Source organism: Watersipora subatra, chromosome 5, assembly GCF_963576615.1.
Source record: "Watersipora subatra chromosome 5, tzWatSuba1.1, whole genome shotgun sequence".
Classification (NCBI taxonomy): domain Eukaryota; kingdom Metazoa; phylum Bryozoa; class Gymnolaemata; order Cheilostomatida; family Watersiporidae; genus Watersipora; species Watersipora subatra.
Window position 1 is genome coordinate 46,352,486 of NC_088712.1, and position 12,582 is coordinate 46,365,067.

The 12,582-nt window shown below is 36.7% G+C and overlaps 2 non-coding genes across 2 annotated transcripts; both read left to right on the top strand.

The window, feature by feature from the left end:
- The first annotated feature begins 3,035 nt into the window (after positions 1-3,035).
- On the top strand, positions 3,036-3,199 carry LOC137397687 (U1 spliceosomal RNA). Its single transcript, XR_010978740.1, has one exon. It is a non-coding gene; the product is annotated as a U1 spliceosomal RNA (small nuclear RNA).
- A 6,112-nt stretch (positions 3,200-9,311) lies between these two features.
- LOC137397688 (U1 spliceosomal RNA) lies at positions 9,312-9,475 on the top strand. The gene has a single exon (XR_010978741.1). It is a non-coding gene; the product is annotated as a U1 spliceosomal RNA (small nuclear RNA).
- The last annotated feature ends 3,107 nt before the right edge of the window (positions 9,476-12,582 follow it).

Genomic DNA, 12,582 nt, shown 5'->3' on the forward strand with positions numbered 1-12,582 from the left:
GCTAAAGTCACGTTACTCCAAAGGTATGTACGTCCTGTATAATAGTAAATAAAATTTCATTTTTCTTTTCGGTAGCCATTGAATGGTCAGGTGTGTGAGAAGCCGCTTTCGATAACTGCATCGCTCGGCCTTTCTGGCCGAATTCTTGTTGAAAAAGGTTTCAACCAGACACGCTAAAATTTATAATGAAAGTGAAGACAGAAACTTATGAAGGATAAAATTTTGTGATAAAAAGTTGAAATTCATTAAAATAGTTCAAAATACATACTAAAACTTAGTTTTAAGGGTGAGTTTGGCAAGCTAAGCTTATTTGAAGTGAATTCAAAGTTTATGTTATGCGTACCTTTTGAAGGTAAGAACTCCTTACCGTACGATCTGCATTTGGTACACAGATTACAATTTACAGTATTGCAGATTATGATCACTAGGTGCACTTAATATAATGCAACTACTGTAGGTAACTATAGTTACTAAAGTTAACATACTATTTTGTTACTAATTTTCAATATGTACAGCAATTTTATAAAGTTTTGGACGATTTTCCCCTTTTTTTTCATTGTATAAGTACAATGGTTTCTATACCCCGACATACATATTTTTTCGCCATACGATGTAGAGATGCCCCGATTCTAAATTCACCAGCCGATTCAGATACCGATCCGATATACCGATCCTAATTGAAAAATAATCCGATTCAGATACCGATTCAGATCTTTTGTGTTGCATAGATAGTAGCTCATTTTATTATGCAAATACAAACATAATGCAAAAAAACATGAATATTATTGTATTTATTTGTTTGCATTTATGGAAAAAATATATACATATTCACATACTGACATACCGTGCATGTAGTAACAAAACAGTCCATGTTTCTTGTAATTTGTAAATAAAGGTAATTACTGTTAGTGGTACAGTTCTATCTGTAATAACGAAGTCCCTCTTCTATTGTTGGATGAACTGCTGTGTCTGTACAAGTTTAGAGCAAATCAATGTTTCTTTTAAAAACCGTTAGTGATTCAATTATCTCAGTAAGACGTCTCTTTTCTTCCATCATTATCAATGTAGCCGAGCGTACTGAAGGGGGATTCCCTTGCAACAGATATTGGAGGACAGGCTACATACCGATACGCCACTGGGGTTACCGTTTTTTGTACAATACAAACGATCCATTGTATCGTCAGGATCAAGAGAGTGATGGATAACTTTATGCGTCGACTGTTTAAATTACTTTCGTAATGCTAGTAAATAGAAATATTACACTGCGTTCTTGTTTCCCACTTTTGTTATCTTGTTCGTGATTGCTTGCAATAAAACCTATCGCTGTAATTGGGAAATACCACACTTTTTGTTTACGTTCTGGCTAAAAAGTTTCCTTCGCTGTGTTGATCAGGCTATAGACATGAAATAAATTGTGTGGCAGGCCTGAAATTCATTAAGTAAAAGTAAGAAGCTTACAGCTGATGATGTTTTATTAGTATAGCAGGCTAAAATACAGTTTTCTGCTAAATGGTTGATCTGTAAAAAGTATCGGAAGGTTCAGATTTTTTAAGAAAAGATCGGCCGATACCGATTCAGATACTTGACACTCATATCGGCACCGATACCGATTCCGATACCAAAATCGGGGCAACTCTAATACGATGCCAGCCTTGGAACGGATCAACATCGTATCTCGAGGGTGCACTGTATTTGAGATTTGTTGTTTTAGGTGATGTGACTGCCAGGACGTTTTCAGATTAAAATAGGCTAAACTTGACTGCAGTTAAAACGCTCAGAAAAAAGACATCTTTTTCTTTTGAGCGTTTTATCAAAGATCAATTTTGCCGATTTTATTATAAGTTCATCCGAAGGTTTCTACGCTTTCGTTGGGCCATTGCCAAGAGAATGTTTGTTAAAACTTTACCTTTTGCAAACCTTTATAAAAATCGTTAACAAGAATTTTTTGCTGATGATGATAATAATGATGCCCAAGATGTTGACGTTTACTTTGTGGCTTGGAATAAAGTAATAAAAACCGTTTTCGTAGCCGTTGGGCAAATAACAGTTCGAGTTAATGGTGTTGAGGTCGAGTTATCTAAAGCAATTTATCATTGCGTGAGAACGGACCAAACCAATCCGTTCGAGTTAATCAAGTGTTCGTGATAAAATTTTACATTTTATCCGAGGGCGAGTTATCCGAGTTTGACTGTACTTAGCCGCCAAAAATTCCTAAAAAGTTGGGGCCGGCCAGCCGCCCCAGGGAATACGGGCCTGTCGTAACCATAGATTTATCTTCCCCTAGAGTGATAACAGTGCCTTCAACAACACGAGCGTTTCCGGTGCCAACAAAGTACCATACAATGTCAATACTTTCATTTGACGGCAGTCGATTAGCTTCCCATCACACTAATGTAATACAACCCTAGTATGACTATCTTTCTTACCTATGAGTAACTGATTGCATTAACTCACTTACTTAACACTATCTATTTATACACAATTTAACACTATTTAACAATATCCTTTGCAAGTCATGTAGGTATTGATTTGCTTTAAATAATAAGCATATATTAGAGTAATAAACTATAATCATCATTTCTTTAATATGAGCAATAATTACTATCTTAACTGTGGAAATTCATGATCATTGTTTAACCATTCTCATGGCTGATGTTATTGATCTAGTCAATCACTACGATTGACTAGCACAAAAAAGGGCGCGGACTAAACGCTTCTTGTTGGCACCGAAAACGCTGGTGTTGTTATTACTCTAGGGGAAGATAACTCTATGATCGTAACGCAGTCTATATATAGACCTTGTTAAAAATTTTGGTAATTGTCTCCACCTAGCTACTAAACGTTACTTATTTGAAAAAGGTTTTCACTGAATTTTTAATACTATTTTAACTTTTAAATAAACTAATGTGATTTTGATTTAATGAAAATTTTTAATTACATAAAATAATTACTGTTTGACTGAAATATTCAAAAACGGCACTTGAATATACTTATGCACGGTTAGCTGTGATTGATGGCCGATCGGCGAGCAACTCATACTTACCTGGCACAGGGACATCCATGATCAAGAAGGTGGATTCCCCAGGAAGAGGCCTTACCATTGCACTTCGGTTTGGTTGACGCCTGCGATTATCCCAAATGTGGATAACTCGGGTGCGTAATTTTTGGTAGTGGGGGACTGCGTTCGCGCTATCCCCCGAAATATAACAAAAATATTTCTCAAAGCCCATCTGAATCCATTAAATTGACATCAATAAGTTGGTGGGCACTTAGCTACGCTTACCACCTTAATATATTAAATAGACATTTGATACATGATATAAACCAGTATTATAAGAAAATTCCATCAGCATTTGAAAATCTGCTGCGTAGAAGTAAAACCGCTTAGTGTTTTTAACATCTGAATAAGGCAGACTGTAAGCGATCTGGCAACAGAGGATCACAATTTCAAGTCTTGAGAAAGGCACGTTCTGTCGTTGCAATTTAAAGCGCTATTTCAACAAGATCTGTGACATCAATAATTTGTGCAGAGTTCATGACCTATATAAATAAGGGACAATTATTGCTCTTTATCGTGAATAGAATTTGATAATGCACCATAAAATAACAACGAAAATTTGCGCCTGTTTTAAAGTTGTGGGTATTGAGCGAGTGTTACAATTTTTAGCTAGAGCCAGTTATAGAGTAAATGAATATACCGTGAAGCCTCTAATTGAACGCCACCTCTATTTGGCCGCCAACCTGAGTGAAGGGTTGAAGAATAGAGCGCCACTCTCTAATTGAACGTCACCTCCATTTGACCGCCACTCTGATTGTCTTTGATCTTCATGGACCCATAATATCAATTGATCAGTGGAAAAGTGTCCACAAAATCGTATTAATAATGAAACTGCTTACATCAATAACAATTAATTCTGTCACCAATTCCAAAGCTTTTCGTTAAAAAACAAATTTGAAAGCGACGCCACAAAAATAGTTAATAACTTTCTCAGGCTAATAGTAGTTTTTGTTTAACATGGTCTTGATACTTCGAAGTACAAGTATATAAACAAGAGTTCACGTTTACGATAGTAGATGAACGACTAGTTTTGGACCAAAGGTTACGTTTAGCGAACATAAAGTTTACGCGTTGTATTTGTGCTAAATGCTCTGCCAAAAACTGTTTGGACGCTAATATCAACTAGTTCAGCAATGCAGAAGAAAAGTTGAGGTCAGATGACATGTGGAAAGTACCGGACAACCAGAAGATGTTCGTTCCATCGAAAGCAACAATCAGATCGCAGCCATCCGACCAAACGAACCAAATATTTTTGTTCTAATAACGTGAATTTTTGTTTCTGCTTATAATATAAGATGGTTCGTTTATGTCACTTGTTCGTGAATATATATACTTGTAGCATTTGATCGATTATCATTAAATAACTTAAAAATTTGTAGCATATCATTTAATAGCTTCTTTGCGGTTATCTTAACGCGACTTACAATGGACCAACGCTCATAACTCCTCTTCTATTACACATTAAAAGCTAGCTTTTGCTGCAAACTTTAGTCAAAACTAGCCTCTTATTTGCAATAGAAAAAGAGTTATGAGTTACAAACTTATCAATGAGTGCCGCGAGCTTTTATTCCACATTGTTAAATATAAACATAAAATAAAAATGTGCCTTCAAGTTAAGAATGAAATATTTGTAAAACAATTGAAAACTCTAATAAATTTCAAAGCAGGCCGCAGACTATAATATTACCGCAGATTAATTGCAAGCAATAGATAACAACTGGTAGATATATTTCTCGGCTTCCCAATGCATACTTTATTTAGAGATCTTCGACAAGTTAGAGGTAAGTTAGCAGATTTATTGCATCCAAAAGGTCTAATATCGGTCCACCAATGAAAGAGGGCAAAATATAGGTGACATTCGCTTCGCCCGTAGAAGGGCTAAATTAATCTTCCCAAAACTCTGATGAGCTATTTGAAAAAAAACAACAGCAGCCTCTATTTGAACGCCGCCTCCAATCGGCCACCACTAAAGAAGAAGGGTTGAAAAATAGAGCGTCATGGCATTCAATTAGAGGTTTTACGGTTTACTGCGCAAAGGTCAGTGGTCGCCATGCAGTTATGAGAATGTGACAATGTCTAAAGCAATGCCAATTTTGCTAGTGTCACATAGCACTGAACGACACTTGCCAAAACAGGGTGAAATTTTTTTAGCATTGACATGGCAAATAAATGACCTGTTAACTATCGATCCAAAATGCTGAAGGAAACACTAGCTAATAAGCTGTGACATTCTTTACAAAATGCCACAAAGTTTCATGTATCGTCCAATCAAGCCTGCCAACCTCGAGATATAGAGGTGGTACGAGCGAGGGAGGGTCTGTAGTGGTCAATGATAATATGCTAACACTGCTGCCGTGTAGCGTGTGATGAACCAACTAAGTTCTACATAAGAGCCATGTTTGAGCCAATTCTATGCAATGAATATTGTTATATAATTTCAGTTCAGAAAGCTCATTAGAAGTTGTAGACACCATTTATCCGGGCCCACCTGCAACGCTGCGAGTCTGTGACACAGAAGGCATATGGCGTCTAGAGCTCTATCTACTTCGTCAACAGCAATCAGCTACATCAGTGATGCTGATTCATGTGTCAGTACATGACCACCATCAAAGAAAAAAGCAAAGAAACAGTAAGTCGAAGCAAAGTTTGCGACTGAATTTTTTGCTAGGTAAGTAAGCCTATTATGCAGTAGGACACATGTGTACTTGCAGTGTGTTTATATAATACTAGCTGCGCTACCCGGCGTTGCCCGAGTATTAAAAATCAGCTTATAATCAATAAAAAGTAATGAGAGTTGCCTCCCACTCGCTATTAGCCTGCCAGATTGCCCATGGAAAATTTTAGTAGGCTAATTAATGACAATCATTTATTTACGCAATCACCTTGCGTGGTATGCAAAGCCGTTGGGTATGTGCTTCCATATAGAGACTTATATCGGCCAGTTGACAACTGTGGCCTATTGGGTAGGGCATCGGACTGGTGAACGTTAGGGTCCGAGATCAAACCTTCTTTGGTACGAATTCTTTGTTCCAAGATTTTAATTGCTATAGCCGGAATTCAGACATAAAACATACAGACATAAAACATACAGATATAAAACATACAAACATCAGACATAAAATATACAGACATCAGACATAACACATACTTTGATAAATATATATATATATACCCTGTATAATTATAGCTTGCAGCATGTACATGCAGCTCTGTGAAGGCACATGTGGGACCAGTGACAAACTCAAAGAGTCACTGATGTGGACGATGACTGTAGTCGTTTTGGAAAGGAGGTAGCTGAACAATACAAAGCCATCAAAGATGAATTTGAAAGGCAGCTTGTAATGAATGAGATAAGAGAAATCTTATTTAAAGGTTGATTTGGCTCACGCGTTGGCTTACACAAGACACCAAAACACAACAACGCCAGAATATCACATTTACGCAGTTGCAGCCAACACAGAGCATAAGCAGTGTTTATCAAGATCTTTTAAATAATTGAATAATGTAGATTTCATGCTCAAAGATTATGTTCAACATTTGTCATGTATATTTGGATAAAACTTAACGCTACAAGAAAAGTATGTTATATATTTTTAAATAAGCGATACATATATAATATAAATTGTATATTTTACATAAAAAACTAAAAATGTTATTTACATATTTTCTTGCATATAAAATATACATCGTGACCACATTGTGTAAATACTTCCTAATATACCAGAAAAATTTAATAAATTTCAATTAGTTTGACGAATGTAGCGTTCCTGCCATTTTAATGCTCCTGCAGTACCCAAGTAATTTGTAAAATATTCTCTAGTTGTAGTAGCAGATATAGTAGGGTTTCTGCCTGCACAGTAGCAGGTGCAACATCAACAAGAATTTCATACCCTTCAGCTTTCCATGTTATATCAATGATTGTTCCAGGTACACTGTCAATCACATCATAGGCACCTGGGGGGTGTAACTAGAACAACATTTCATGCGCATATAATTGTGCAGGATCCAGCATGCCAAAACTACAGTTTGCGCATGTTCTGCTGTCATTGGTAGAGTACGGCGGAGACAACGCCGCGTAGACACCATAATCCCAAAAGTATTTTCAATCGTTCTTCGAGCTCTTGAGAGTCTGTAATTACAAATACGCTTCCCAAGTGTGTCTGATGAACGTCTAGGATAAAGTCTTAACCATTTCTTCGACGTAACCGCTTCGTCACCAACAAGAACAAACGGCATGTTAGAATTTTCTGTACCTACAGTTTAGCTAATCAGTCAAAGAACTGAAGACTTTCATTAGCAAGAATAGAATATATTATGGTAGATTGGAGGACAGCTACATGTACATCATAGTGTACTGCACATTTCAACTCACACATAATTTAATTTTGGTAGCGGTGGTGTTAGTAGCAGCATAACATTGCATGTATTTCGTAGATTTTAAGCTCTTCCGCTGTAACTAGTTATACATCTAGAATGATGAACAATAATGATTTTTTTCTAGGCTGAGTAAAAAGATGATTAATTAGCTTTTTAGTGGACAATCACGTGGAACATTCAGATTACCAATAGCCATTGCATGATTTGATGAGCAATTATCGAAAGTCCCAGCATCAGACAACCGATCAGAGGTACCAACATTCACAAATTATGTGAAAAGGTATGACGCATCACGCATAACCATAAGGACAATACTGCAAAGAAACAACCAGCCATAACATTAATTTAAAATGATTTGACAATAGTGCATATTTTGTCACATTGCACATCGATGGCCAACAATGATTAGGCAGATGTGATATGTTTTACCATTAAATACCTGAAATGATTCTTGTAGTTTAAATATCAGAACCAGAATTTGCTGGAGCCTGGATCGCACAGTGTTTTCCATCCACAGCACCTATGCAATTGGGCAAATTCCGATTCTTCTCAAATCTAAATGAATAATTACAGAGAAGAATTATAAATGTTGACTGAGAGTAGTATTCATGTAAAAATGTTATAATATTATAGCCGTCTACATTGTACGTAATTTTGAGTCAAGAGTGCAATGTTGAAGCTTGTAGTTCCTTCTTACAGTAGTTTATCACCTGTTGTAATACTATACTAATAACTGATTGGGAATGATATTAAGTAGTTATTACATTATTATTTATTATAATTATTAATTGGTAAAATATATTACCCGTAAATAATAATACTTAATAAGAATAATAATATAATAACAAATAAATTAGGTTTTTACTAAGCGAATAAATAAACTCAAGTTTATTTAAATATGATAATCATAATCACCCTTTAGCTATATGCAACCACTCTTCTTCAGTACTTGGCCTTTTGAAGTAGAAATCTTTCATAGCAACTTGTATGGCTTGAGATGTTTCGTATATAATACTGTGAACTGTTGACTGCCCCATTCTGAATAGATTTGCCAGAGTTTTGAACGAGTCCCCAGTTGCCAAAAAAGTCAGAGTCACGCACAGTCGTTGATCTGATGAAATGGCTTTTGTAGGCGTGGTGTCTTGTTTATCGATGTGTGGCCTTATTATCCCTAGTAGGCCTATATGATGGGCCAAATGACTCTACAGAAACTCTACATTCTCTATGTTTTTCGGGGTATTTTCACGAAATTATTTCACTAATAAAGTCCAAGCACCCTTAGTAGATCTTCCCAATAGCATTGGATGCACCCAGTATTTTCCTTTCTTCACTTTTTTTTCTTTTCTTATAAACATAGCCAAATGCATTAGCAGCTAGCTCTTCCATATTTGCAGTTCCCACCAGAAAGTGGTGGCACGCAGCAAAACAAGGTCTCATCTGTGATTCAATAAGGTCTAGTATAGTATCTAGGTCATAAATTCGCTCTGATGGACGCGAATGATATCGCACCAAGTGTACTTTGAGGTGACATTCTTTTGACGCCTCAGCCGCTAGTCCTCTACAGCTTCCTCGCTTAATTCGCGTTTAGCACGCTCACACCTTTAGGCTGACAATATCGTGACGCAGTCTATATATAGACCTTGTTAAAAATTTTGGTAATTGTCTCCACCTAGCTACTAAACGTTACTTATTTGAAAAAGGTTTTCACTGAATTTTTAATACTATTTTAACTTTTAAATAAACTAATGTAATTTTGATTTAATGAAAATTTTTAATTACATAAAATAATTACTGTTTGACTGAAATATTCAAAAACGGCACTTGAATATACTTATGCACGGTTAGCTGTGATTGATGGCCGATCGGCGAGCAACTCATACTTACCTGGCACAGGGACATCCATGATCAAGAAGGTGGATTCCCCAGGAAGAGGCCTTACCATTGCACTTCGGTTTGGTTGACGCCTGCGATTATCCCAAATGTGGATAACTCGGGTGCGTAATTTTTGGTAGTGGGGGACTGCGTTCGCGCTATCCCCCGAAATATAACAAAAATATTCATCAGAGCCCATCTGAATCCATTAATTGACATCAATAAGTTGGTGGGCACTTAGCTACGCTTACCACCTTATTAGATTAAATAGACACTTGATACATGATATAAACCAGTATTATAAGAAGATTCCATCAGCATTTGAAAATCTGCTGCGTAGAAGTAAAACCGCTTAGTGTTTTTAACATCTGAATAAGGCAGACTGTAAGCGATCTGGCAACAGAGGATCACAATTTCAAGTCTTGAGAAAGGCACGTTCTGTCGTTGCAATTTAAAGCGCTATTTCAACAAGATCTGTGACATCAATAATTTGTGCAGAGTTCATGACCTATATAAATAATGGACAATTATTGCCCTTTATTGTGAATAGAATTTGATAATGCACCATAAAATAACAACGAAAATTTGTGCCTGTTTTAAAGTTGTGGGTATTGAGCGAATGTTACAATTTTTAGCTAGAGCCAGTTATAGAGTAAATGAATATACCGTGAAGCCTCTAATTGAACGCCACCTCTATTTGGCCGCCAACCTGAGTGAAGGGTTGAAGAATAGAGCGCCACTCTCTAATTGAACGTCACCTCCATTTGACCGCCACTCTGATTGTCTTTGATCTTCATGGACCCATAATATCAATTGATCAGTGGAAAAGTGTCCACAAAATCGTATTAATAATGAAACTGCTTACATCAATAACAATTAATTCTGTCACCGATTCCAAAGCTTTTCGTTAAAAAACAAATTTGAAAGCGACGCCACAAAAATAGTTAATAACTTTCTCAGGCTAATAGTAGTTTTTGTTTAACATGGTCTTGATACTTCGAAGTACAAGTATATAAACAAGAGTTCACGTTTACGATAGTAGATGAATGACTAGTTTTAGACCGAAGGTTACGTTTAGCGAACATAAAGTTTACGCGTTGTATTTGTGCTAAATGCTCTGCCAAAAACTGTTTGGACGCTAATATCAACTAGTTCAGCAATGCAGAAGAAAAGTTGAGGTCAGATGACATGTGGAAAGTACCGGACAACCAGAAGATGTTCGTTCCATCGAAAGCAACAATCAGATCGCAGCCATCCGACCAAACGAACCAAATATTTTTGTTCTAATAACGTGAATTTTTGTTTCTGCTTATAATATAAGATGGTTCGTTTATGTCACTTGTTCGTGAATATATATACTTGTAGCATTTGATCGATTATCATTAAATAACTTAAAAATTTGTAGCATATCATTTAATAGCTTCTTTGCGGTTATCTTAACGCGACTTACAATGGACCAACGCTCATAACTCCTCTTCTATTACACATTAAAAGCTAGCTTTTGCTGCAAACTTTAGTCAAAACTAGCCTCTTATTTGCAATAGAAAAAGAGTTATGAGTTACAAACTTATCAATGAGTGCCGCGAGCTTTTATTCCACATTGTTAAATATAAACATAAAATAAAAATGTGCCTTCAAGTTAAGAATGAAATATTTGTAAAACAATTGAAAACTCTAATAAATTTCAAAGCAGGCCGCAGACTATAATATTACCGCAGATTAATTGCAAGCAATAGATAACAACTGGTAGATATATTTCTCGGCTTCCCAATGCATACTTTATTTAGAGATCTTCGACAAGTTAGAGGTAAGTTAGCAGATTTATTGCATCCAAAAGGTCTAATATCGGTCCACCAATGAAAGAGGGCAAAATATAGGTGACATTCGCTTCGCCCGTAGAAGGGCTAAATTAATCTTCCCAAAACTCTGATGAGCTATTTGAAAAAAAACAACAGCAGCCTCTATTTGAACGCCGCCTCCAATCGGCCACCACTAAAGAAGAAGGGTTGAAAAATAGAGCGTCATGGCATTCAATTAGAGGTTTTACGGTTTACTGCGCAAAGGTCAGTGGTCGCCATGCAGTTATGAGAATGTGACAATGTCTAAAGCAATGCCAATTTTGCTAGTGTCACATAGCACTGAACGACACTTGCCAAAACAGGGTGAAATTTTTTTAGCATTGACATGGCAAATAAATGACCTGTTAACTATCGATCCAAAATGCTGAAGGAAACACTAGCTAATAAGCTGTGACATTCTTTACAAAATGCCACAAAGTTTCATGTATCGTCCAATCAAGCCTGCCAACCTCGAGATATAGAGGTGGTACGAGCGAGGGAGGGTCTGTAGTGGTCAATGATAATATGCTAACACTGCTGCCGTGTAGCGTGTGATGAACCAACTAAGTTCTACATAAGAGCCATGTTTGAGCCAATTCTATGCAATGAATATTGTTATATAATTTCAGTTCAGAAAGCTCATTAGAAGTTGTAGACACCATTTATCCGGGCCCACCTGCAACGCTGCGAGTCTGTGACACAGAAGGCATATGGCGTCTAGAGCTCTATCTACTTCGTCAACAGCAATCAGCTACATCAGTGATGCTGATTCATGTGTCAGTACATGACCACCATCAAAGAAAAAAGCAAAGAAACAGTAAGTCGAAGCAAAGTTTGCGACTGAATTTTTTGCTAGGTAAGTAAGCCTATTATGCAGTAGGACACATGTGTACTTGCAGTGTGTTTATATAATACTAGCTGCGCTACCCGGCGTTGCCCGAGTATTAAAAATCAGCTTATAATCAATAAAAAGTAATGAGAGTTGCCTCCCACTCGCTATTAGCCTGCCAGATTGCCCATGGAAAATTTTAGTAGGCTAATTAATGACAATCATTTATTTACGCAATCACCTTGCGTGGTATGCAAAGCCGTTGGGTATGTGCTTCCATATAGAGACTTATATCGGCCAGTTGACAACTGTGGCCTATTGGGTAGGGCATCGGACTGGTGAACGTTAGGGTCCGAGATCAAACCTTCTTTGGTACGAATTCTTTGTTCCAAGATTTTAATTGCTATAGCCGGAATTCAGACATAAAACATACAGACATAAAACATACAGATATAAAACATACAAACATCAGACATAAAATATACAGACATCAGACATAACACATACTTTGATAAATATATATATATATACCCTGTATAATTATAGCTTGCAGCATGTACATGCAGCTCTGTGAAGGCACATGTGGGACCAGTGACAAACTCAAAGAG